Genomic DNA, 27939 nt, shown 5'->3' with positions numbered 1-27939 from the left:
CTTATTTCTCACTGGGCATGGTGCCTCACGCCTGTAATCCTGGCTACTCAGGAGGCTGAGATCTGAGGATTGCAGTTCAAAGCTAGCCTGGGCACTGAAGAACATGAGACTATTAACTCCAATTAATCACTAGAAAACAGGAAGTGGGGCTGTGGCTCAAGGGGTAGGCTGGCAGCCTTGAGCTGATGAATTTAGGGACAGTGCCCAGGCCACAAGTTCAAGCCCCATGACCCACAACAACAACAAAAAAATCTTATTTCTCTTTTTGATTTTTAAGAATTTGTTTTCCTCTATAAGTTCCTATCATCTTACCATTCAATGTTTATATTCTACAAGAGGCCAGTTTATACACAATTATGTGCAATGTTAAATTCTAGAAATATTTTCCAAAAATATAAGCCTGGTTTTATTTCTCTGTTTGAAAGCTTTTTATGGTCTTTGATGTTCAAAATAATCTTCCTTTCTGGCTTCATCTGTCCAACAAACATATCTATAGCCCCTTCAATTATTTCCCTCAACATATTCCCTCAGTGGCCAGCAGTTTGGCCTAGTTGTAGAATGCCTGCCTAGCATGCACGGAGACCTGGGTTCGATATCTCAGTACCACATACATAGAAAAATTCGGAAGTGGTGCTGTGACTCAAGTGGTAGAGTTCTAGCCTTGAGAAAGTCCAAGAACAGGGCTCAGGCCCTGAGTTCTAGCCCCAGGACTGGCCAAAAAAAAAAAAAATCCCTCAGCCCCATGCTAAGACCACTGAACTGCCAGTGCTGACACCACCTTATACTTTCAATCACATGATTACTCTGTGCTGATTCTCTCAGTTCCATCTGTGAAATCTGAGTCTTCAAAACTAAGTTAAAATGTCTTTCCCTCAGAAGCAGACTCTTCCACATTGAATTAATAACTACTTCAACTCCTTTTCTTTCAAAGCATTTTTTTATGCTTCTGAGCCAAATTCTGATTTTGGTTTTGTAAAAATGCTTAACCTGTTCTACCACCTGTGAATGGTTATGACCAGCTGCGTGTGATTTCATTGACTGTGGGCATCAAGGTGACGTCATACAGTGATGCTCACCCATGCGTAATTATGATCACCTGCATGTGGTGTTTACCTTTAAAAGCTCAGCCCCACTGAAACTCTATATCAGCCTGAAGGTGGAGAGTGGTTGCTCTGCTGCTATTAAAATGATTCCTAGCTCAATCCACTGAGTGCTGATGACTGTTGCTGGGGGGGTGCCGTGCAAATACCCCCAAAGTGGCTGGGACTTCCATGAAGAGATGAACTGTACTTTGTCATCTCTGATATCTAAGTTAGTGTTTGGAAAAGGGTAAATACTATTTTTTGATAAATTATTCTAACAAGAAGATACAAATTTATAATCTGTGCCTCTCATTGATTAGAATTACTTATCTGTTTATAAAGTGTATTCCTATGAAGAAAAGGCTGATGCTGATTAAATGATAATCATCAATTACCTAATAATTCCACCTGAATCACCTCTGTAGCTCCTTTTATTAACCCTTGATACTACTTGGCCTGCTTCTATGTGTTTTACTTCTATTTTTAGATTACAGTGGACAAAGAGGCTTGATTTATTTTACTCTATGGCTTGACCGGTCTAAGCTTTATTGTAGCTTTAGTTTGATGCCGTTCCTTACTGACCTCAATTTTTTTAGAGCAAGATTAAGTTGTTCCGTTTAGCCGGCCTTGAACTACAACTATAAGTAAAATTTAGCAGATTTCCAAATGTATAGCCGGCTGTCCACGCTGGGCTTCTTGCTTTACTATATAGGTCAACCATGCAGTTCTCTGCATTCTCTGTCCTGCTCCTAGAGCTCTGAGCTTCTAGTAGTTTGTTCTTCCTCTTCTTCTAACTTAAGACCACTAAGGAAGGATACCCTATGTTCTACAAAGGCAGGAACTTTTTGTGGAGAGGTCTTTTTCCTCTTTCTTGGCCTTTTAGCCTCGGATAGTTGAAATTCTAGAGTGCCTCAGATAACCTATCTGGCCTCCTGTTCTAAATGATTAATTCCCAATACTAGAAGACCCACGTCAAGAAATTAACTAGCAGGTTCAGACTTGCCTTATAGTGCAGGCTTCTTAGCTACAGGTGCCACTTCTTCAGTGCATATGCAAGAAGTTAGACTAGTCTCTTCTTATACCATCCATGCCTGGTATCTTCTTTCTCCTGCCCTGCTAAAAACAAGAACAGCTCTTGGTCTCTCCTTTTTCTTAATGGGTTTCATTTGTGTATGTCTTGTTCCTTGATGAGGTTTTTTTTTGTTTAAATTGTGATTTTATAGCTTTTAGTATTGAGAACAGCATTCTGAGAACAACAGTCTTTTACAACTAATATACTATACTCCACCCTCTTTCATATCTGTTCATCTGTTTGTACATCTATCCACGTGTATACATATGTAATATATATCTACCAGAAGATACATAATATATAAATACACACAAAGTAGCACATATACAGCAAAACACATAGAAATATGGAAATTCTAAAAGCACTATTTGTTGGTGAACAACTCTAGTTAATGAATTACTTCCTTTCTCCTATATCCACAAATTAACAAAAAGTACTTTTATATATTTAGAAGGAAATAGATTCAGTTTCCTAAAGAAATAATGTTTTTATCATGGAATACTAAATTTGTTTTCATCTAATTCTGTATATCAAGGGGGTTGTAACAAATGAGGATTTACTACTCACGTTGTCTTTTAAACCTCACTAAATCTCAAAAGGAGAGTAATCAATACTTAAATTTGATTAGTTCACAAACAATGTAGTCTCTATTGACCACCAAAGAAGATTAAGAATCAGATGGTGAAAACATTTAATTACACTAATGTACTGAAACTTTCATGACAATTAGAGCTAATGATAATTCTATGACAGCTATTGTCTATCTAGAAATACAATGAGGGGATTAAACAATGTATAATCACTGTTATTTTATATCAGTTTAGATTATCTAAAATATATTTTAAAAAGAGATAGAAAGCTTTACTCACACAAAAAATGTATGACGGCATTATTCATCCAAGACCCACTTTGAGTATGTTAGTCTTCAACGTTTGTGCAAAACACAACGTTGTGTAAGGTGACTTTGTATCTGCTAGTGTTTTCCACAAAACAAATTCTTCCAAAATTTAGTAGTTTAAAAGCATTATATCTTTTTTCTCTTCTGTCTATGGGGCAAATTGGGTGGCTGATTTTGACCAGTGTGGCTGAGTAAATATGCTTGAACTGTGGATATGGCTGGGCTTGGTTCTTCATGGATGTTTTGTCTCCTCATATGTTAATTCATGTGATAGGAAATACATCTGAAATGGGAGGTCATTACAGAGTTACTGAGTAAAGATACAAGTAGAATATAGGCTGAAGAACTGGTTCAATCTATCACCCTATCAAAAGGAAACTGGTACAGTACTTAAGAACCTCATTATAAGATAATTTCTCTAAGAAAGCCTGGAACTGTGACTTAGATACAAGGTTCTGTCAAAGGGACTTTGGCACTAAGAAAGAAGTAAATATGAGCATAGGTCAGACTAAGGGAATTATGCAGACTGGAGAGCTTTTGTTATAGTTAAAGCGTTAGCACACTCTATTTAGTGTCAGCTGACTGGTGCCCAATAGGAAAGTAGGGCCCAGTATTGGCCAAATCTTCTAATTTTTTTTAAAAAAATTCTTTTTTCCCTTACCTTCTCATTTTCAAATACATAAACGCATATACAAATACTAGGTACCAAAGTCAGATACAGTAGCAACATGAGATAAACCTTAACGGGAAAAGAAGAGGAAAGAAATAGCTTCACATAGTTCATTAAGTACAACAATTACATAGATAGGAGGTAGGGGGAGGGAAAGCGGAAGAAAAACATGCGAAGGGGTAACAAGAAGTAATGTACCCATTACCTGATGAATGTAACTGTAATGCCTCTCTGTATATCATCCCAACAATAAAATTTAAATTAAAAAAAGTATAAAGAATACAACGCATCAAAAATTTTTCATTTTTACCTTTAAGTAGATTAAGACAATAAAAAAATTGTATGTTTTAAGGTGGTATCTTCCAATGTTAAAAGAGTTTTAAGGAAAACAATTTCAAATGTATATAACTTCTTGCCCAAATCTTAGAAGAAAATTTAGAATACAGAGCTTTAGCATTTAGTCTAGGTAAAGCTAGGTACTTCTTCACTATTTCTAAAGGCAAGGAACATTATCAGCTTACAGTAACTACTATTGGTAATTATTAAATAGTATGACACTTTACATATATGCGTATATATTACGTATCTGTATATATATGTGTGTATACATTTTTATTTTTAATATTCTTTTTATTGTAATTAATACAAGGGTTACATTATATTCACCAGATAGACGGTGCATTACTTCACAAACATTGATACCCCTTCTCATGTTTTTGTCCCAATTTCCTTCCCCCCAACCCCTCCCCTCATCTTGGTTGTCCCCCCTTCCCTATCCTATTTCAAATAAACAAATTAAAATATATACAATATACCAGATAGCAAGGTAAGATATTGTAACACTATGAGATAATCAAGGGACAACAAAAGAGGTGAAAAATAACATAGTACATTAAGAACAACAGTCATGCATTATATGGCTCTTGTTTCTATATCCTGGAGGTCCTTTCATTTAGCCTCATCTTGTATGGCCTTAGGTATCTAGTATTTGCCATATTGTAAACCTCTGGTAGGAGAGTCCAAGGCTTATACTAATTATGACAAATGAGGGAAACCATTGAGCCTATGTTCCTTTGAGTCTGGCTTTGTATATACATTTTTAAAAACAGTGCCTTTCTGTAATGTAGCCAAAGCTGGAAATGAACTTGTGATCTTCTGGCCTCAGCTTCCCAATTCCTAGGATTATACACATGATATTATGTCTGGCTTTGATGCTATTTAAAAGAAAATATGATTACAAAGGTGATGTGCAGAGGGGTTACAGTTACATAAGTGAGGTAATGAGTACATTTCTTCTGGGGCAAGATCACCCCTTTCCTTGTTCTCTCCCAGTTTTCCCTCCTACCCCCACCCGCAAGTTGTATAGTTCAGTTTCAGCATAGTGTCTTTTAACTCCCACTGCTGCATTTGTTCACAGTTTGTCTCTCCATTTCTGTGCTGCCCCTCACACCCTCTCAAAGACAGATAAATGAACAAACAAGAACAGAAAAGAAAACAAAGAACAAAGAAAAGAGCCTCTTGTTTCCATTTCCTGGAAAACCCCTTTTGTTTCCATTTCCATTTCATTTTGATAAATATTTTTTGTTTCCATTTCCATTCCATTTTGATAAATTTTATATGATCAAAATGCTTTTTGTTTTTATAAAGAGCTTATAAAACATCTTAGTTAATTGTTGCTCTAATTTATCTTTTTATGCTTCCAGGAAATATGTAAGGTTGACATTGGAAAAGCTATCTTCCTGTTTCTGATTCTGATTGCTGGATGCTACACATACACGGTTTTACTTGTTTAGTACATATTTAGTGCATCTGTTATGCACCAGAGGCTGATCCAGGTTATTAAGATATGTCAGCTTGACAGGCACTGGTGGCTCATGCCTGTATTCTAGCCACTCAGGAGGCTGAGATTTTAGGTTTGTAATGCAAAACCAGTCTGGGAAGGAATGGCTGTGTGACTCTTATCTCTAACTACCAAAAAGCCAGAAATGGAGCTGAGGCTCAGAGTGGTAGAATGCTAGCCTTGAGCACAAAATCTCAGGGACAGTGCCCAAGCCCAGAGTTCAAGCCTTAGTACTGACACAAAAGGGAAAAAGTTATGTCAGTGAACAAAACAAAGATCTCTGGTCTCAAATTTATCATATTTTTCCTTACAACTTGAGCTTCTTGTCTTGAAGCTGGGTCACCATCACATTCCTAGGCTTGTATTTATTGCAAGTATTGAGAGTTGGAGTCCTGTAAAAGCAGCTCTCTCAGGACCTTTGTTAGGTGGGAATAGCCAGGGGCAGAAGAAGTAGGTGTATTTAACAAAAGGAGAATGTCAGTTAATTCCGTGTGCCTGCTCAGTGAGCTGCTTCTGTATTTAGTTTAAGTAAAAGCAGTTTTGAAAAGAGCCCTTAGTAATTGGGAGAAATGAAAGTGAAATTAGAAAACCTCCCTCCTGTTGTAGATACCATGTTCTATTTTATTAGTCTCCTTGGCATTCCTCCTGCAGGTTAGTTTTCAACCTCTCCTGGAATGCTGTACAGTAGTAAGATAAGGATTGACTAATTCTTTACTATCATCAGACATTGTTCATCATTTATGTAAGTAATCCAGTTCCATTTTCATGTCATTTCTACAAAATAGATAACAGGTGTCTTCAGATTTTTGCTCCAGTAAATTGAGATTTCATGTTTCTGGGGAGATTTATAACCACTACCAGCACCAGCACTGTGTCTGATATTCCCCAAATTGGATCTTTGATGGCAATACCATCAAAGATCTTGCTTGGCATATATCTGACTATTGCTCTGAAAGATAAATGATATTACTATAAATATGATCCAACTATAGAAGTAGCCAATGACTTCCTATTCTGAAATGCATTTAATTTGTCATATATACTTAGTTGCTGAATCTAATAGATGAAGTTACATTTAATTTGCCAAATGTTCTTAGTTGCTGAATCTAATAGATTAGTTTGCATACATCATTGAAAACTAAAGTTTGTTTCTTTGTTTTCTGCTTAATAAAGACTCCCATTCAGTCTCATCAAAACTGTAGTGCATCCTTGCACTGTAGGGCATCCATTACATGTCATGTTGGTGGGGGAGGGTGAGAGAGAGAGAGAGAGAGAGAGAGATCTTGTGTGCATGAGAGAAGCAACTAGGTTGCTATAATTCACAAAATGAATACCTTCAGATAACTGAGAGTCAACTAACTGAGAGTCATGTTTATAATACTTCCTAATCCTTAAAGCCTTGCAGTGTTTCACTTTTATATCACTGATGCCACTGTAGTTCTCCCCACCTATGAAGACTCTTCAGCTAGTGAGTTTCCTTACAATAACCTTCAAATTTGGGCTAGTGCTTTGCATACTTTATTCAAGTAATAAAGATGCCAACCCTTTGAAGACTGTTCAAGTGAATGTTATTAGTATTCCAAAGCGACCAGTCCCTAGATTGAAGAGCTAAATGTACATACTATTCTGTCATTCCCTTCTATGGAATTTTGCTTATATAAGTCATTGTTAGACCTCCATTTCTTCTCTCCAAGGCAAAATTAGACCCCACAAGACATCTATCTGGACATCAATATTGACTTTTGAGGTTTTTTTAAAATTTGTCCTTCTTCCTTTCATTACTGTACAAATAATAGACTATGATATATGGGCACTTGCAATGCTATAATGACTAAACCTAACTACTTTTGTGGCTTAGAGGGTTTAGGGTATGTTTTAAAAGATTTTGGTGACCTGTACTTTACTCTCCCAAGCCCTTCTCCCTGGTACTTTGTTTGATTAGTAGTTTCTTCAATGAAGATCCCAACTTCATGAAAACAGAGACCATATTTTATCATATTTTTTCATTTATCCCCAATGTCTGTGAACTTCAGGGCATCATTAGAAGTTGCCAGAGGTAATAGATGGGATAAATTAGATACCTCCTCGGTCTCTTTGGAAGAAATTTAAAGCATCATCACTCAACTGTTGAGATGGATACAATAACAGCCCCTTCATCAGACTGCCTTGAAGATTCAACTTTAAGAAAGTGTACTGAAATGGTGCCTGCTCTAGAGTCAGACTGCTGACGCTCACTGTCTTTACAAACTTTGAGTTTAGCTGTTGTTATGTATATGGTGAAAATAATAATAGTCTTTATTTTACAAAGCTTATATGAAGATTAAACCACTTATTACAGGTATTGATCATAAAAATAAGAAGTAAATAAACGTTATAAGTAACGAAAATAACACAAGAGCACCTAGAATTTTCTAGAACAATGCCGTTAAAAGTAGCCATCACAATGAGATAAGAAAGTTGGGCCACAATATAATGCAGAACTGTTCCTTTGAAAAATTCTTGCTAGGAAAAAATGCAATGTGTTCTTGCTGATAAACCTGAGTAATATTTGGGTTGTCATCCTTGAAGATTAGTAATAAACAGTTTGCAGACCATACTTATTATTTTCCTGGCCTAGGATGAAATAGACAAGTCAGTAAATTTGTTTATATACTGTAACCTGAAATAGCTCTCTATTTAAAGTACTTTACCAAGATAAATGTATTTCCTGCTAACAAATTTCATGGATTTGACATTGTGTGTGTCATATATACCTAGATTGTACTTGTTTGTAATCTTTCTGGATCTTAAACATTCAACTTTTGGTAAAAGCTCTGAATGGTTATCTGATAAGAAGAATAAATAAAGGAAGGGATGTGACTTGATGTTATAGCACATACTTATATTCACAGAATTCAGATGACTAAAGCAAGAGAGTTGGAGGCCAGTTCAGACTATAGAGCAATACCTCCTTCTTGAAAGACAGTCATAAGGTTGCTATATGAAGTACAAGACTGGCTTTTCCAGATAGTAGAAAGAGAAGTGCTGTCTTCATTTTCTTTTACCACTTTATTAGCATAGTTTAATACTATCAAATATTAAAACAGTACATATTTTTACTGGTGAGATTTAGGTATATAAATACATTAGGACCTGATGAACTTTGTTAACAAGAAAACCCAAATTTTGTGTTACCCAGAAAGGATTAGTATGATAAATAATTCTTGTTGCTTTACTTATATCCAGGATCTTCAGAGAAAAATAACCTATTGTGAATTTTTTGTGTATGTGTATGTATTAGATATTTGTTGTAGAATTGGCTCAACTGGAGACTAATGTATACAAAGCAAGATGGAGCACGAGCAATGCTCTTATAGTGAGTCTGAGCCCAGGGTCCAAGAACTAGGAAAGCCAGTAACTGTAAAGTCTAATCTAGGTCCATGTCCCAAGGCAGAAGAAGACTGATAGCTTAAACACAGCCAGGCAATGAGAATAAACTTCTGTATTTTATCTTTTTGTCTGTTCAGGTAGTAGGTTATATTAGGTCCACCCATATTTGGGAGGCAATGCCTTTTCTCAACCTTCAAATTCAAGTATTAATCTTATCAAAAACATTCACAGACATATCTAGGATAATGTGTAACCAAGTCTTTGGGGCATCCTGTGACTTAATCACGACAACACAGAAACAGAAAGTTAACCATTACAGTAATAGTAGACACTGATTACTATTTAAAGAGGAACTTTTTTACTCCTAAATATTCAAAAATTAATACTTGTACTACTCAAAATTAGTCTACTTTTAGAAATATCCTCATTCCATGTTTTTCAAACAATTTTTGTTCACCTTTTATTTCTACAAATAGTGTATTTTTAGGAGACTATGGACAATGATTTCTGCAGGAAATAATTGAAAACCTGAGGCATTTGTTTGCGGTAATTCTGGAAGTTTTTCAAATGCAAGAGAGTCCTATTTCAGTCCAAAAAAATAGAGTTGGTAGATTATGGGAAAATCTTTGGAGTGATGACTGTGATGGCACAGAGGAAGGCAGGCTGCTTTGTACAGCCGTGTTTCCCAAAATTGTCCTTGAAAGGGCATCATAAGAATATGCTGTGAAGATGGTAACCCTCTGTCATTCTAGAGAAAAGGGGATGTAGCAAAAAGGTTCTCAGGGCATGGAGGAAAAAAATGTTTTAAAAACAGGAAAGGACCATTTGAAAATGAAAAAGAAAATGGATATCCTAAAAGCAAATTGGGTTGTTACTTTTTTTTTTTTTTCAGATATATGGCCTGGCTGTAACCCTAACAAATAGTACCATAGCTCCACCTACTGCATACAGAGGTAAAACTATCATAAAGAACTTTTTCCCTTACAAGGGGATTGTTTTTGTTGTTGTTTTAATCTTTTGGTTCTTTACCCAAAGTCATTGGAGTTATTCTTATGTTTTGCTTCCAATCATCCTTTCTCTCCTCTTCTTGCTAATTTCATATTTGAAAGATTTATGGTATCATTTCAAACACTGACATTTCAAAGAAAACATAATAGGAAATTATAATTTGATGATTTGGTTGAAGTGTCTAGAAATGCATACATATAAAGCATAATTTAGATATATAATATCACTTGGATAAAATATGTATGGGAAATACTAGAAAAAGGAGAAAGGCTGTTTTGCATTTGATGAGAAGAGCTCTGATTTTAAAGACCTGAATTCTCTGACACTAATTCGTTTGGTGCCTTGGGCAAGTTACTTAACTTTCTTTGTGTGCTGCAGTTTCTTTTCTTATTTTTTTTAAAGAAGAACACAAGGATAATGGCATATGCTTTTTCTCTGCCTCATAGAATTCTTATCAAAATGATAGAAGATCAAGTAATGCCCCACTTATCCAGCCATCATACTTCCAGCCTCAGCCTCTGCCATCTGTAAGGAATTGCAGAAGCAGGCAGGAAAGTGCCTGTGAGTTAGAACACTACATAGAAAGGAAAGGCAAAGCCCATTGATTTGGAATTGTGTATAAATTAGGCTCAGTGGTGTGTGTGTATGTGTGTGTGTGTGAAAGAGAGAGAAAAAGCACATGCACAGGAGTTCTTGTGCTTTGCAGTTACCCAAGAAGACAGATTTGTAAAAATGAAAAAGGAGAAAAAAGAAAAGATATTGGAAGCCAATAGCGTGTTCTTAGAAAAACACTATGAAGATTACTAGAAAAGAGACCTTAGGTGCTTGCTTTGGCAGCGCATATACTAAAACTGGAATGATACAGAGAAGGTTAACATGGCCCGTGCACAAGGATGGTGCGCAAATTTGTGAGGGGAAAAAAAAGAAAGAAAGAAAACAGACCTGAGAAGTCCCATAGAATTTTGAGCCCAGAACTGGGTATAAATTGTTTTCTATATTTCAGTCAATAATGCTGTGCAAGGACTTCGCTTCAGAGTTTACAGACTTTAGCAAAAATTTTCTTGATCATGGTCAGGATACTCTTTGTTATGGAGAAGTTTGGAAGAATATTTGTAGGGAAGTAATACTCCTTTTAAGGTTGCATCATTTTTCAAAAACAGAAAAGCCTTTAAAAAGAGAATATTTATCAGTTATGTGGCAAATTAGTATCTATGAAATATCTCTCTTTTTTCTGTGATGGTAGATAATTCAATATCACTATCACTATTTTAAACCTATTTTTTATTTCTTCAATCAGATGGAAATTATTCCAAGTTTTCTTCCTTTATAGTTTCTCTTCCCATATGAAGCAATTTCTAAAATCATTATAAAGCCAAAACAAGGTATTAGAATCAATTAGAAGATTGATTTTGAGTGATAGTAACCGGAAGTATCTTCTAAATTAGAAATATAATCTTAAATATTTTTATTATATTTGATCTCTTATAAAGAGACTTTTTTACAGAAACTAAACAAACTTCAAGTGCTGGGTGGGTGTTTATATATACATTCATACTGTAATGGTACCACATTATTTATATATTTCACACTGAGATGCCTTTATATAATATGCTTAGCACATTAAAATAATTGCTACATTTTTCAATGTTTAAAATAAATGCTATAATCTTTGTGTATTTCTTGTGTGATGAGGACAGAATAAAAGTGATATTCATAGTATTCTTTCTCATGTGAGATGAAGAATCTTATGCAAATTCAAATAGGGTTAGTTTAGATAAAAAATTTTCAAGTCACTTGGAAACTCAAATGAGATTTTTCTTTTCACCCCTGTTTTTTTAGGTATTTCTTTTAAATTCCTATTTTAGACCAATAATGTCATTTAATATGGAACTATTTTGTACCATGTGAGATTCATCATGTACCTTTGAACACCCCTACCCCTCTGTCCAACTAAAACAAGTAAAATGACCACATATTCAGAAGTTGTGGCAGTGTCAAGTTGGTATCCGAATTACTGAGCATTGACTCCATTCTGGTATTTAAGTAGTTATGTTCTGGTAACAACACACTTGTTTTTAAAAAAAATTTTATTCTAATTAACAGAGAGGTTACAGTTATATTTGCCAGATAAAAGAAGCATTAGTTCACATACATTGATACCTCTTCTTATGTTGTTGTCCACATTTCCCTCGCCCCAACCCCTCCCCTTATCATGTTCCCCCTTCCCTTTCCTATTTCAAATAAACAAATTAACGTATATACAATATACCAGAAAACAAGGTAAGATACTGTAACAACATGAGAATAACCAAGGGACAACAAAAGATATGAGAAATAACATAGTACATTAAAAACGACAGTAACACATTGTATAGCTCTTGTTTCCATATCCTGAAGGTCCTTTCATTTAGGCTCATCTCATATGGCCTTTTGTATCCAGGATTTGAGCTATTGTAATCCTCTGCTAGGAGAGTGCAAGGTTTGTACTAATTATTACAAAGGAGGGAAACCATTGAGCCTATGTTCCTTTGAGTCTGGCTTACTTCACTTAATATGATTTTTTCCAAGTCTTTCCATTTCCTTACAAATGGGGCAATGTCATTCTTTCTGACAGCAGCATATAATTCCATTGTGTATAAATACCACATCTTGTTGATCCAATCATCAACTGAGGGGCATCTGGGTTGGTTCCATATCTTTGCTCTGGTAAATAGTGCTGCAATGAACATCATTATGCTAGTGGATTTAGTATGCCCTTGTTTCTGGATGATTGGGTAAATGCCAAGTAGTGGAATTACTCAGTTATAGGGGAGCTCAATGTTTAATCTTTTGAGGAACTACCATACTGCTTTCCATAGTGGTTGAATGAATTTACACCCCTACTAACAATGTAGTAGTAATCCTTCCTGGCCACATCCCTGCCAGCATCTGTTGTTATTAGATTTCTTGATCATGGCCATTCTAACTGGAGTGAAATGGAATCTCAGAGTTTTGATTTGCATTTCTTTTATGGCTATAGATGTTGAGCACTTCTTCATGTGTCAATAGGCCATTCTTATTTCTTCTTCCGAGAAGTCTCTATTTAAGTCTGGTAACAACACATTTGTATTGAGGTGTCTTAGGATAGGACTGGATAAACTAAGCGGGTGATTAACAGCACATACATGACACTATATGTCAAGGTTTGGACACCTCACTCCAGTTAGAATGGCCAGGATCAAGAATTCTAATAACAACAGATGCTGATGGGGATGTGGCCAGGAGGAATCACTACTACACTGTTGGTGGGAGTGCAAACTCATTCAACCACTATGGAAAGCAGTATGGCAGTTCCTCAAAAAACTAATATAGAACTCCCCTATGACCCAGAAATTCCACTACTTGGCATTTACCCAATCATCCAGAAACAAGGGCATACTAAATCCACTAGCACAATGATGTTCATTGCAGCACTATTTACCAGAGCAAAGATATGGAACCAACCCAGAAGCCCCTCAGTTGATGAGTGGATCAACAAGATGTGCTATTTATACACAATGGAATTCTATGCTGCTGTCAGAAAGAACGACATCTCCCCATTCGTAAGGAAATGGAAAGACTTGGAAAAAATCATATTAAGTGAAGTAAGCCAGACTCAAAGGAACATAGGCTCAGTGGTTTCCCTCATTTGTCATAATCAGTAGAAACCTTGGGCTCTACTATCAGAGATTTACAATAGAACAAAACCTAAATACATAGGCTATATAGAATGATGCTAAATGAAAGGACCTCCAGGATAAGGAAACAAAAGCCACATAATGAGTGATTGTTGTCCTTAATGTACTGTGTTATCTCTCATCTCTTTTGCTGTCCCTTGGTTATCTCATGTTGTTACAGTATTTCACCTGGTTATCTGATATATTGTATATAGGCGTATTTGGTTATTTGAAGTCAGATAGGGAAGGCAGGAAAGCAAGATGAGGGGCGGGGGTGGGGAGAGTGAAATGGGGACCACATCATGAGAAAGGTTATCAGTGTTGGTGAAGTAATGTGCCTTCTATCTGGTAAATATAATGTAACCCTTCTATTAATTACAATAAAAATATATGAAAAAAGATTAAAAAAAAAGAATTGCTGTTTTCAGGCACATCATTTAATCTCTGTGTGCCAGGTCCCTTATTGCTGAAGTGACTATAACCATGATAACCTAATAATGCTGACCCATTATTATGCCATTCAGCAGCAGTGATAATGTTATGAAATCAACAATATTCTGAACTTCCTGAAGTTTCCAGATGTTTTAATGTTTCAAAACCTATAATTGTTTTAAAATTAATTCACTTTTAAGGCATTGTTTTAAACTTAATTCAATTTAAGCAAACAGGGATCTTGAAAGCAATCTAAATCAAGAATATGGCTTGATGAATGTAGCTCATTTTTTAAGTATGAATACTGTAAAAGGTTTGAAAACTCGACCAATTAATATTGAGCATATATTATATATGTGGAGCATTTCTTTTCACATTCAGCTCATCCTATAAAGAGGTAAGCAGTCCGTCATTGAGTTTCAGTCAAAGGTCATAGCTGATGAAATATGGAGACATAATTGTATGCATTGTTACTGGAGCTGGAGCTTAGAGCTTGGCACTGTCTGGGACTTTTCTGCTCATAACTTGAGCCACACATCTACTTCTAGCTTTTTGCTGGTTAACTGAACATAAGGGTGTTGAGAATGTGTTTGTCCATTCTGGCTTGTAACAGAGAACCCCAGATTGCATCTTCATGAGTATTTAGGATTATAGATGTGAATCTGCATCTGGATTAGTAATTGTTTACTTAGTCACAAAGATGTTATTGTTAGGTCCTTAGCTTAAGTTATTATACTCAGCCATTGAAACACTGAAATTGACATGCTTTATAGTATACAGACAAGTTCTTTGAGTTGTCAGTAATGAACTATCATGAACAGTTCTGCATTAGTGATATGCTACTGTTAGTAATGCATTCTGTTCTTTAGTAGGTTATGTATTAGTACTTCTTCTGGGAGAATTGATGAATATTTGGTTCTTACAGAAGTGACTATAGATTGTGAATGTGAATCACGATTATACTTTATGTAGTTAGACCACATTGTAAAAATTATCAGTGCCTTCTTTTGATAGAATTAATTCATTAATTCATTTGTCTATGATTATAAACTTATAAAATATATTTAATGTACTTTATATTTAATAAATATATCAAAACATTTATTATTGCCACTCTGTGTCACTGAGAATATTTTCAGTGATCAGGCAGATAAAAATCTATTTCTATAATACTAAGGACACAGGAAAGAGAGCAGGTTAAAAAAAAAAAAGCAAAACCCAAAGAAGCAAACATATGAAGTAATAAAGAAGTGCCGAGAAAGATCTCTTTAGGAAAATCAATAAGGATAAGGATTTCTTGGGATGTGATATTTGAACTGAGACCCAAAAGACCAGAAGGGGAAGCTATGTCAAAGAACTGAGACAAGCATCCCAGGCAGGTGGGAAAGCTCTTGTTTATTCTATGCAGTACCTCCTACCAGGAATTACAGAGAGTCCTCAAAAATGGTACAAGCAGTGACTTTTCTCCCACTGTTTGTATCTTATAGTGGGCTTGCAAATTCAACAGCTTTTATATCATATATAAAATCAACTACAGCTCAATATTATTACAGAAGTAATTATTTCTGTGAAGAATTGATCAGAATGCTAGCTATATTTCACATCTTCATAGCAGAAGCTACTATCCTTTCTTGAATGAGACAAAGTTTGTAGGTATTTTCACTTTACTTAGTACATCTGTCTCATTGATTATTAACTTCTTCATCAAATATTTCATCCTCCCAGGACCTGTCTGAGGGTTGATCAGGGCTGTATCTCAGTTTCCTAGGCATTGTCAGAGCACAGAATGTTTTCCTTGTGCTCTTGGCTTCATTACATTCTATCCATCAATGTACTACAACTACTTACCAGGCATTTCAATCCATTGGGATCTTCTTTATACAAATTGCTTTCATTGACTGTAATTTTTATACTTTATCCATGGGACTAAGTGGTTTTGAAACTCAACTGCCACTTTTCTCAGAGGTCATAATTCTTGTCATTTCTGTTTATATCTAATGATTTGTCTTGTGTTTTGCTAAGAATAAGAAAGTAGCTCATTTCATATTCTTATCAAAATGGAATGCTATGCAGTAAGCATTGATGTTAAAAAATCTTTCTTTAATCAAAAATCTTGCTATTAATATTTATACAAACTGTAAAAATTAATTTGCTTTTGCTATTGAAAATTAATCATCTTGTAAAGCATGTAAGTTCAACCTTTTTATTTGCAAGTTCATTTTATAGATTTTTATTTGTATTGCACAATCTTATAGTCCTTGGGTAGAGTGGAAAGATATAAAAAACTCATTAATGAATCTTAAAGTCTTTAGTCATGAGCTACTCTTATGTCTTCTTTACAAACTTTTGTGATTCTAAATACTTCTTAAAGACAGGAGATGAGTAATGCTGTATCTAGTGAAACTCTAGGAAGAATTTAAAATGTAATCATAATTAGCAGCAATTCTAAAAACAACATGTTCTTTTTTAGTACATTGGCTCTTTTGCTATCTTATGTGTATTTGCTTCTTTTACTTAGTTATGCTATTAGTATTGTAGAGGTAAAGCCTTTTATGAAAGAATGACCTAGATTCTTTGCTTTTTATACATGATCAATTAGCTATTTTAACTAGTTCTGATTTTAGCTTGTTCTGATTTTGGCTAGTGAATAAAATGAAAAAAATTCACAGCATAATTTTTATTTTTATTTTGCCAGTACTGGCATCTGAACTCAGGACCTTGCACTTGGGCTACTGGCTCTCCACCACTTGAGCATGTCTCCAGACTACATTTTACTGGTTATCTTGTACATGAAATTTCTCAGCTTTTCTTCCCCCCTATGTTCTTTAAACCACGATCATCTGGATTGTGGTATGGATGTGCCACCATCATCCAGCTGAACTTTAACTTTTGATTGATTTTAGTCGTGAAAGACTTTAAAATGGTAATGAATGTTTTATTTTTATTTCCCTTTATTAATGTTAGGCAGTTTCTCATTACATCGACAGTTAATATTGCTCAAATACACTAGTCTAATTTCATATTCTGTTGTCTTAATTGACAGTTTTAAGAAAAAGCACATCACGTAAGTATCTTAGGAATGATGATTGCCCAAAAGGTTTGCTAATGGACGATTACTAACAACACTTGGAACTGTGATACTGACATACTTTTTGACAAGTTACTGTTTGGACTTCAGGCTTCCATTTGCAGTTTTTTAATTACTAAAAAGGGAAGTATTTTTAAAATAAAACAATTGAATAAAACAATTGAACAATTAGAGATAATGATAGCTAAATATTTTACATTTATAGGTCCAAGAAAGTATAGGAATATTCTTAGTACATTTTGTACTGTTATGACAAGATACCATGTACCAGTAGGTTTATGAAGAGAAGAAATTTATTTTTCATACTTGAGATGGGAACATGGTAGAACATGGTTTGTTTTAACCAATAAAGATGAGCATACGTGATGTGTGTCACTTCATGGGCAAGTTGTAGATAAGTGTACCAGGCAGTCACCATGTTCCCATCTCAGTACTCTACTGATTATGGAAGAAGGTACCAGCCTGGGGGCTGGAGTTACTAGAATAGTGGTACCTCCTACTATCCCCATGAAACATCTTAACATATAATATTATTACATGTTTAAAAATGTTATGTAATGTTATGTAAATATAAAAAAGTTTAAAATATTATATAATGTAACATGTAATATTATTGCATGTTAAAAAGCTTAACATGTAAAGACTATTGCGGTCCAATATTGACCGTCGCAGAGTTTAAATATGTAACTCAGTCATAAACTAAAGTGCTTCCTTCCCTAGTTTGATAAGGTTAATTTTTACTCATGGAGGTTGAATTTCTACATTTGTTGAATTGATCACATGTTTTCCATTTTAAGCTGTTAAATTTGTAGATTTCATTATAGAATGCTCATTTAAATATCATTTCATTATAGAAATAGCTATGAAGGTCTTCATACATAATTTCTTAATATATTGATTCAGTTATCTATCCTTTGGGATTCTAGATACATATGCTCACGAACTAGAATAATTTATCATTTTCTTTACCTTTCTATAAGGTTTTTGATAAATTAAATTGAGAAGCTTACTGTTTTTCAAAAGTAGTATGCAAAGAGAGAAATTCTAATAGACATGCATACTTAATGCTATGGAACAAATGTATTTCCAAGTTTTGCCTTTTTAGAAATGTGTTGATAGAATAGAGGATATTTCTAAAAAAATGATAGAATAATTAAAGAAGCCATTTTGGAATGAAAGGGAAAAATGTGCAAAGGCCATATGCCACTGGTGTTCAGTATAATGGTTTTGGGTTTTTTAGCTGGAAAATAAGGAATGAGTGGAGAAGTGATGATAGACAAACATAGAGAAATAGGCACAGGTATGTGTTTATCCTGCAGTATCAGGACTCATGACTTGTATAAATTAGAAAGACAGCATTGGTGGTCACTTTTCTGAAGACATGAAGTTGCTGAGAGAAAAACATGAAACACTAGAGTAGAGTTCTATGGCTAATCAGATCAAGATTGGACAGCAAGGGGAAAAAAAATTCAGAAATGGGGACTCTTGGAGAAATTGTTCACTTAGTGTAAATGGAGAAGTGGAAAAGTGACAAGCCAAAATTTAGTGAGCCAAGGACCTTACAAACTTTGTTAACTCCCACAGTTCCATTAGATATGATGATTTCTAGATGAGAAAAACAGACTCAAAGAAATCTAATCACAGTCAAGCATAGGGGGCTGACATCTGTCATCCTAGCTACTTGGAAGGTTAAGACTGGGAAGATCATGGTTCAAGACCAGTTTAGGAAGAAGGTGAATCCCCTACAAACACATACATACTACCCATCTCAAAAAATAAATTGAACTTATTCAGCTACACAGGATTACAGCCTGAGGCCAACCGAGGCAAAAACACAAGACCCTTTCAGAAAAATAATTAAAGCAGACAGAGCTGGAAGTATGACTCTATCATTTGAGCAAGGGTAGGGCCATGAATTAAAACTCCAGTACCATCACACACACACACCTACACCTGTAAAGGCCCACCATTATAGCTATGGTGCTATTTCTCAGGGATATCTCACTTCAAAACTGTTCTCTTTTTTTCCCACTTATTTTTTAATTCTTTTTCTTTTTTTTTAAATTCTAATCATTTGTTCCCATAGAACTAAGCCTCATATTGTAGTTTTATAAAGTGAAATGACGAGCAATTCAGGAGTCTCTAAATAACTATAATTTGAAGCTTCAAATTACTTCTCAACTGTAAGCTAATTAAATTTTGCAAAACCAGACCCTCTAAGTTGGATATGATTTGGCACCTCTTTCCATGTCATTAGGCTACATCTATCTTCAATGTGATGTTTCTGCTTAACCATGTGTCAGAGCCTGCTGAAGTTGACATGCATTTGGATGGGGCAGCAGGAGTAAGGTGGAGTTCATACCCTCCATCATTACTAATCTGGTTCCTACTTTCACAAAAGTGACCACCTGGGGGATGTTCTGATAAATATAGTGTTACAGAAACAGAAAGCCAGCTATAATTATTAGTCTGTTGCAGGTGAAGTTCTTTTGGATTCTTCAAAAGACTGATTTTGTATAAGTAGTGAAGATTTCATTGTAACAAGTTAGATTGCTTCCACTGACTTATTCTGACAACTAGATTCTCCCTTTCCTCAAGTCACCCAAATTCACATTTTTTTCATTTTACCCTTAAACTCTAATGAGCCAAAGAAACACTGAGATGCACTTGCAGTGTTCAAAAATAGTCCAGAACCATCTCAAAAATGATGCCTTACACATGTTAAACTTAGAATTTCTAGTCTAGGTTGAAGAGAGGTTGTATCAAATATGGGGCCAAACTGCCTGGATTTGATTCTTGTTTAGGACATCCAAGATGAGTTGCTCCTTTCCATAAAATAGGACTAACAAGAGAGCACATCCTATAGAGGATTAAATCATATCAATAAAGCACTTAGAACAGTGCCGGGTATAGAGTAGGCCTCCTATATATGAGATATTATTGTTACTTATATTTAAAATTACTTTGATCTCAGTATGGTATAGTGATTATAATCAAACTTAGATGACTATTTGATACCTTACTTCCAATAAGTCCGTCTTTGAGTAGAATATGTGCAGTGGTTCACACCTGTAATCCTACCTACTTAAGAGGCTGAGATAGGGAAAATCATCAGACAAAACAGCCCAGGCAAAAGTAGTTCATGATATCCATTTCAATCAATAGCTAGAAACAATGGCACCCCACATCCCAAATATGCAAGAGGCTGAAACTGGGAGAATCATAATTCCAGCTTTCCTGAACCGAGAAAGATTCAATGTCAAGAAAGAAGGTGGGTGTGCTGGTGAGTGCCTATCATCCAAACTACAGGTAGAACTATAAAGTCCAAGGATTACAGTCCATACTCAACTCCAGACAAAAAGTGAGGTAACTTTGTGCAATAATAGGGCTGGAGGCTTGGTTCAAGTGGTAGAGCTCCTGCCTAAGAAGCGTGAGGTCCTGAATTCTAACCCTCACTACCACAGAGAGAGAGAGAGACAGAGACAGAGACAGAGACAGAGAGAGACACAGAGAGAGACACAGAGAGAGAGTTTACAACAGTGTAGTGGTGATCACACCCCTTCCAGTATCTGTTGTTAATAGATTTCTTGATTATGGCCATTCTAACTGGAGTGAGGTGGAATTTCAAAGTTGTTTTGATTTGCATTTCTTTTATGGCCAGAGATGTCAAGCATTTCTTCATGTGTCTATAGACCATTCTTATTTCTTCTTTAGAGAAATCTCTCTCTTAATCTTTGGCCTATCATTTAATGGAATGGTTGTTTCTTTGAGGATTTGTTTTTGAGACATTCATTTTTTTAGCTGTAGATATATTTTAGATATGAGGCCTTTGTCTGTTGTATGGCTAGTGAAGTTCTTCTCCCACCCTGTGGGCTTTCTGTTTAACTTGCTAGCTATGTCCTTTGCCATACAGAAGCTGTGCAGATTAATGCCGTCCCATTTGTCCAAACTTTCTTTAATTTGTTGTGTTTTGGGGGTAGTTATTAAGAAAGTTTCGACCTGTGCCAGAGACCTAATGTACCTTGTATTCCTTCTTCTAAAGTTTTCAGGGTATCTACTTTGACCTCGAGCTCTTTGATCCATTTGGAATTACTCCTGGTGCAGGGTGACATAGAAGGATCCAACTTCAGTTTTCTGCAGGTTGCTCAACTAGTTCTGCCAGCACCACTTGTTGAAGAGGCTGTCTTTTCTGTTCTCTTTTTTTTATGCTTTCAATTATGGTATTTTGTTCCCACTTCATTCTGAAAAATCTTTCAAAAGGAGAAGTTAAAAACTAAACCATACCGTCTAAAACTTGTATGTAAATAGAGTATGATTGTGGTTTTAAAAGATAGTTACATTGTTAAATTGGAAACAATTTAGTATACCCACATTCCTTCTGGTTTAAGTAATCTACAGAATTAAAATGAGAAGGAAGTGGCGTTAACAAGATTTATCATTGGCAAAGGAGCATTACAAATGGCTTCCACATAACAGGTGTAACTATTTTAGTGGATACTCCAGACTGGTCCATAAAACCCACCCAGTTGCTGCATTGCTTCACAGATGGCCACTTAAGCAATTTAATATCACTAAAATGGTACTGGCAAAGAATTCTTTAAAACACAATATAATGATTTATCACTTTGAGCTGTCTGAAGTACCACTATTATCCTAATAGTCCCTGGTCTGAACACTTTGTATGTTATTTTTCCCCTCTTTGGCTTTCTTCCTTTTGTTGAGATGCTCTTTTTCATTTGCATATGGTTAGTACTACTATCTTTCATTTATATTTTCTAGGCCGTACTAGGTTTCTTTGTCCTACGTTTTTACTTTGATTTGAGAAACATCTTGTTTTAATTTAATCCTTTGTGAGTTAATTTTAGTAACTTTTAGGATAACCTATTCAAGTTTTAAGGTGACTTGACTATGGGAGGAAGACAACACAGAGGGTTACATGCTTACAGGAACCAGGCTCAATGGTGAGAGGCCCATGTCATTTATCTACACATGGAGCCACACATTTGATTAGCCTTGCATGAGTCATAGTACATTGTGTAACATCATACTTTCAGCTGTGTGATGGTAGATGTCTAACTGCTTCACAAAGTCACCACACTTCCTCATTCCAGTCCCTGGCAGGCACTGCTAATCGATCATAGCAACCTTGCAGTCCTTAACAGAGCTCTCCAGACAATCACTACCAATCATTTGGCATAGGAACTTAAGATGAAACCAATTTGCTGTCCAGGATATGATTTTTATAAAAGTTTTCTTCAAATGGATTTTTCTTATATTGATTCTCCATAAAAAAAAAAAAGAAAAGAGAAAAACCGGGGACAAAACATTAAATCTCAACTTTGTGAGGGCATTTATTTGAAGAGTCTAATAGGACTCAGAATATGGGGCATCAGACATCTCAAGCAACAACTTGGCAAATGCCAGATTCAGTCACTTTTTAGTTGAATATTTAGATAAACGCTTAAAGTACTGAAACTCGGTACTATGCTTAAGGGAGTATCAACATTTTTTAGGTACCAGGCTGAAAGCAGAATTGATACTCTTTTATAGAAATTCAGAACCTGAATTTCATTTTTGTCAGATTCAGAACCATTATCTTTTTGTGCATTTTGGGTTAGCAAAGGTAGTATATTTCTTACAAGCTGTGAATATGGCCAAGTATTTGAATCAATGTGTAGTTCTCATTGACTATGAACAAAACTTGATTGGTATATTAGCTTCACATTGCTACATCGAAATACCTGAAGTAATTAACTTATACAGAGAAAATGTTTATTTAGCTTATAGTTTTATAGAGATTTAAGTTCAAGATCAGGCAACCCCTTGGTTTTGGACCTCTTTCAAGGGAAGTACACCATTCTGGAAGCACATAGGATCAAGTCATACCACAAACCAGGAAGCAGAGCCAGAAAAGAGAAGGTTATATGTCTCACAGTCCTTTCCCAGAGTATGTGCCCAAATGATCTAAGGACCTATTAAGCCCCACTTCTCAAAGGTTCCACAGTCTCCTAATATACCACCTTGACATAGATCTTAAGGAAAGATTGATCATTATAAACATAATTGTCCTTAACAAATAGATGGACTCTGGGTGCTAATGGCTCATGCCTGTAATCCTCAATACTCAGGAGGTTGGGATAGAGGACTGTGGTTTGAAGCCAGCCCAGGCAGGAAACGTCCAAGAGACTCTTTTTTTTTTTTTGCCAGTCCTGGGCTTGAGCTCAGGGGCCTGAGCACTGTCCTTGGACTTTCTCAAGGCTAGAGCCCTACCACTTGAGCCTCAGCACCACTTCCAGCTTTTTTCTATGTATGTGGTACTGAGGAATCGAACCTGGGTCTTCATGTATGCTAGGCAAGCACTTTAACCACTAGGTCAAACTCCCGGCCCAAGAGACTCTTATCTGCAATTTATCACCCAAAAAACTGGAAGTAGCTCAAGTTGAGTGCCAGCTTTTAGTGAAAAAGGTGAGGAACAGTGTCCAGGCCCTGATTTCAAGCCCCCAGGCTCTCTCGCTCTCTCTCTCTCTCTCTCTCTCTCTGCTCTCTCTCTCTCTCTCTCTCTCTCTCTCTCTCTCTCTCTCCTCTCTCCTCTATCTCTCATCTCTCCCTCCCTCCCCTCTCCCTCTCCCTCTCCCTCTCCTCTCCCTCTCACCTCTCTCCCTCTCCTCCCTCCTCCTCCTCTCCTCTCCTCCCTCTCTCCCCTCTCTCCCTCTCTCCTCTCTCTCCTCTCTCTCCCTCTCTCCCTCTCTCCCTCTCTCTCCCTCTCTCTCTCCCTCTCTCTCTCTCTCTCTCCTCCTCTCTCTCGCTCTCTCTCTCTCTCTCCTCTCTCTCTCTCTCATCTCTCTCTCTCTCTCTCTCTCTCTCTCTCTCCTCTCTTTCCTCTCTCTCTGTCTCTGTCTCTCTCTCTGTCTCTCTCTCTGTCTCTCTCTCTCTCTCTCCTCTCTCTCTCTGTCTCTTGTCCTCTCTCTCTCTCTCTCTCTCTCTCTCTCTCTCTCCTCTCTCTCTCTCTCACATACACACACATAGGGTACAAATGAGGGCAAAGGTTGGTTTTTACAGATTGGTTTTACTGAAATAAATAAGCGCTTGTCATTCACAGTGAGGGTTCCAGTGCTTTGAGATTAATATCACTTGATGCTGCTCTTTCAGAGGACATGAGACAAGCACTTAGTTGTTATTTTTTTTAGGAATTTTTTTATTAAAGAATTTATTAATATTGATTTTTTACATCATATTTCAAATGACGTATTTTAAAAAAGAAGTATTCAAGAAGGGAATCTCTACATACAATCACTGGCACTTAGATTTTTAGAACATAATTAAAATAAGACTGAGGGTTTGGATGTCATAGATACGTATTTATCTATGTAATAAAACATTATGTCTATAGAGTCATAGATTTTGTCTATGTGCACTGGGTTTTTTAAATATAGTCATATGGAAATATTGTCACCATTGAAGACTGCTTTGCAATTGCCATCTCTTATCTAAAAATGCTATCTACAGCTGAATATTCCTACATTCAAAAGTACTTCATATTCTTTTGTTTACATTTTTCAATTTAAAAAAAGAAAACGGAAAAATATGTCAAAATGACTAATGTTCTAGTACCAAGAACATCAAGGAACAAAACTAATGATTTTGTGCTATAGCTGTAGAAACAGAAGTAAAAGAAATGAACATTATCCTTGCTTTCAAATGAATCAGTTATTCAGTTTTAAATCAGTGGTGCTACAACAGACATTGTCCTTTAAGTAAATAAGAAATGGAACCTCTATCAGAGCAGAGTTTTACTTTACATGATTTTTTCCGGCTGTGAGTTTGGCACAGTGAGTGCTTGCCTAGCATGCACGAAGACCCGGGTTCGATTCCTCGGTACCACATACATAGCAAAAAGCCAGAAGTGGTGCTGAGGCTCAAGTGGTAGAGTGCTACCACTTGAGAAAGTCCAAGGAGAATGCTCAGGCCCTGAGCCCAAGCCCAGGACTGGCAAAAAAGAAAAAAAAATTTTTTTCCTAGCTATAATCATGCAATGTAGAAAAATAAAGATCGAGTTTCCTTAGATGCTCTCAATGTAGATTTCATACAGATGTTTCTGTAAATATATTGTCTATAGACAAAGTCTTAATGACTTTGCTACATAATTTTCCCAGTGTGCATTCAGTTAACCTTTACTGAGTACCTACTATGAGGGAAGCATTTGTTAGACAGATTGTCACTGTCCTTATATACTAGAGGAGAAGACATTCCTCCTCTAGTATATAAATACAAATAAATACAGTAACTACAAAGTGTGGTGCTCTGAAGGAAATAGACAAAAGGCTATCCAAGGAGATATTATTTAGATAATTTTAAATTATAGAATCTAGATTAAGATTTCAAGGGACATAAAAATGGTGATGAGTAGAAGACAGAAGGTATCAGAGAACGTACAAGTTTGTGGGAATTCTTGTAAGACCACCCTAAGTATGAAGCCTAGAGCAAGAAGAGGAGGAACAAGGACATGGCTAGGATTTGCATGTATACTGGTTAATCTTCCTCCCACAATCCTCCAGGTCTATTTCACTTCATTTTCTCACTTGCTCTGTATCCTGGGAGGCACCCCCTCCATACCACCCTATATCCTACTCTTTTTAATCACATAACTCCTTTAACCGCAGGCTTCAAATTTCCTTAGGCTTCCCAGCCAATGAGAAATGGCCATAAAAAGATGGGCCAAAGACTTAAAGAGAGTCTTCTCTGAAGAAGAAATAAAAATGGCCTATAGACACATGAAGAAATGCTCGACATCTCTGGTCATAAAAGAAATGAAAATCAAAACAACTCTAAGATTCCACTTCACTCCAATTAGAATGGCCAGGATCAAGAAATCTATTAAGAACAGATGCTGATGGGGATGTGGACAGGAGGGAACACTATTACACTGTTGGTGGGAGTGCAAACCCATTCAGCCACTGTGGAAAGCAGTATGGCAGTTCCTCAAAAAACTAAACATAGAGCTCCCCTATGACCCAGCAATTCCACTACTTGGCATTTACCCAATCATCCAGAATCAAGGACATACTAAATCTACTAGCACAATGATGTTCATTGCAGCACTATTTACCATAGCAAAGATATGGAACCAACCCAGATGTCCCTCAGTTGATGAGTGGATCAACAAGATGTGGTATTTATACACAATGGAATTCTATGCTGTTGTCAGAATGACATCTCCCCATTTGTAAGGAAATAGAAAGACTTAGAAAAAATCATATTAAGTGAAGTAAGCCAAACTCAAAGGAACATAGCTCAATGGTTTCCCTCATTTGACATAATCAGAAACCTTGGGCTCTCCTAGCAGAGATTCACAATAAAACAAAATCTAGATATATAAGGATATAGAAGCAAAACCCATAAAGTGAATGATTGTTGTCCTTAATGTACCATATTATCTCTCATCTCTTTTGCTGGCCTTTGGTTATCTCGTATTGTTACAATATTTCACCTTGTTATCTGATATATTTTATATATGCTTAATTAGTTATTTGAAATAGAAGAGGGAAGGGGGGAAATCAAGATGAGCAGGGGAGGGGAGGGAAATGGGGACCATGACATGAGAAAGGGTATCAATATTTGTGAAGTAATGTACCTTCTATCTGGTGAATATAATGTAACCCTTCTATTGATTACAATAAAAATATATGAAAAAAAGAGATCAGACAATAGGAAGGAAGTAGGCTATTTCTTTGCTTCTTTTCTTTGTTTAGGCTTCCTGCAGATGGCCCTTTCCACAAGGACACAATAGCTCAAATTCTTAATTCCTTTTCTTGCCCCTGTAGATTTTAGAATGATATTAGGTACCCAATGTTATTTTGGAAGGGGAGGAGTAACTTCATTTTTTTCCCCACAAACCTGTCCTGACCTCTGTAACAAATCATTTCACAGTAATCTCTTCATTTCAGCCATGTGAGGGGACTTCTGTTTTTTTTTCAGGCCCAAACTGTAGAGAATAAGGCCTGTTGAGTATAGTACAATTTAAAGACCTCGTGAACTAGGAATTTAGATTCTGTTCTTAGGGCAGTGTGAGGCCACTGAAATATGACAGACTAATCTGATGTCCACTTAAGATGGTTACTCTGGATCCTCTTGCGGCTGGAGATTGGAGGGAAAGGAAATAAAAATGGAAACACAGAAACCAGTTGGGAGCTATGTGGGCAAGGAACTGTGACACCTGGACCACTCTGACAACATAGGAAATAGAGAAATGAATGGATTCAACATAGAACCAATAGACTTTCAGAGAGGAAGTATGAACCAAGAATGACTTAGGTCTCTTGTATAAACTAGTGGGAATCAGTGAAGCTGGAGAATTAAGATTTCTTTTTTTTTTTCCACACTCCTTGAACATGTTTTACTCAAGGCTAGCACTCTGCCACTTGAGCCACAGCACCACTTCTGGCTTTTTCTGTGTATGTGGTACTGAGGAATTGAACCCAGAGAATTCTCCTGGCCAGAGAATTAAGTTTTTATTTTTTGGGGGGGCGGGGGAGAAGTTGTGGGGCTTGAACCCTGTACTGGACTCCGTCCCTGAGCTCTTCAGCTCAAGGCTACTGCCCTACCCCTTGAGCCACATCTCCATTTCCAAGATTCAAAAAAAAATTTATGTGTTTTATTTGAAACAGGGAAAAGTTCAAGTAAGCAATTTAGAGGTTGAGAGATGGCTCAGGACTGGAGATACAGACTGACTTATCAACATATAGATGACATTTGAATTAGAGTAGAAGTGGCTTGATTGCAATACAT

At 36.2% G+C, this 27939-nt stretch overlaps 1 protein-coding gene and 1 non-coding gene across 8 annotated transcripts in view; both read left to right on the top strand.

Moving 5' to 3' along the window:
- Cfap20dc (CFAP20 domain containing) overlaps positions 1 to 27939 on the top strand; it is a 183722-nt gene that overhangs the window by 32825 nt on the left and 122958 nt on the right. The window lies entirely within an intron of this gene.
- LOC150066624 (U6 spliceosomal RNA) lies at positions 10761 to 10867 on the top strand. The gene has a single exon (XR_016534697.1). It is a non-coding gene; the product is annotated as a U6 spliceosomal RNA (small nuclear RNA).

This window comes from Megascapheus bottae, chromosome 2 (assembly GCF_031878675.1).
Source record: "Megascapheus bottae isolate mThoBot1 chromosome 2, mThoBot2.hap1, whole genome shotgun sequence".
NCBI lineage: Eukaryota > Metazoa > Chordata > Mammalia > Rodentia > Geomyidae > Megascapheus > Megascapheus bottae.
This window is presented reverse-complemented; position numbering and strand designations above follow the sequence as displayed.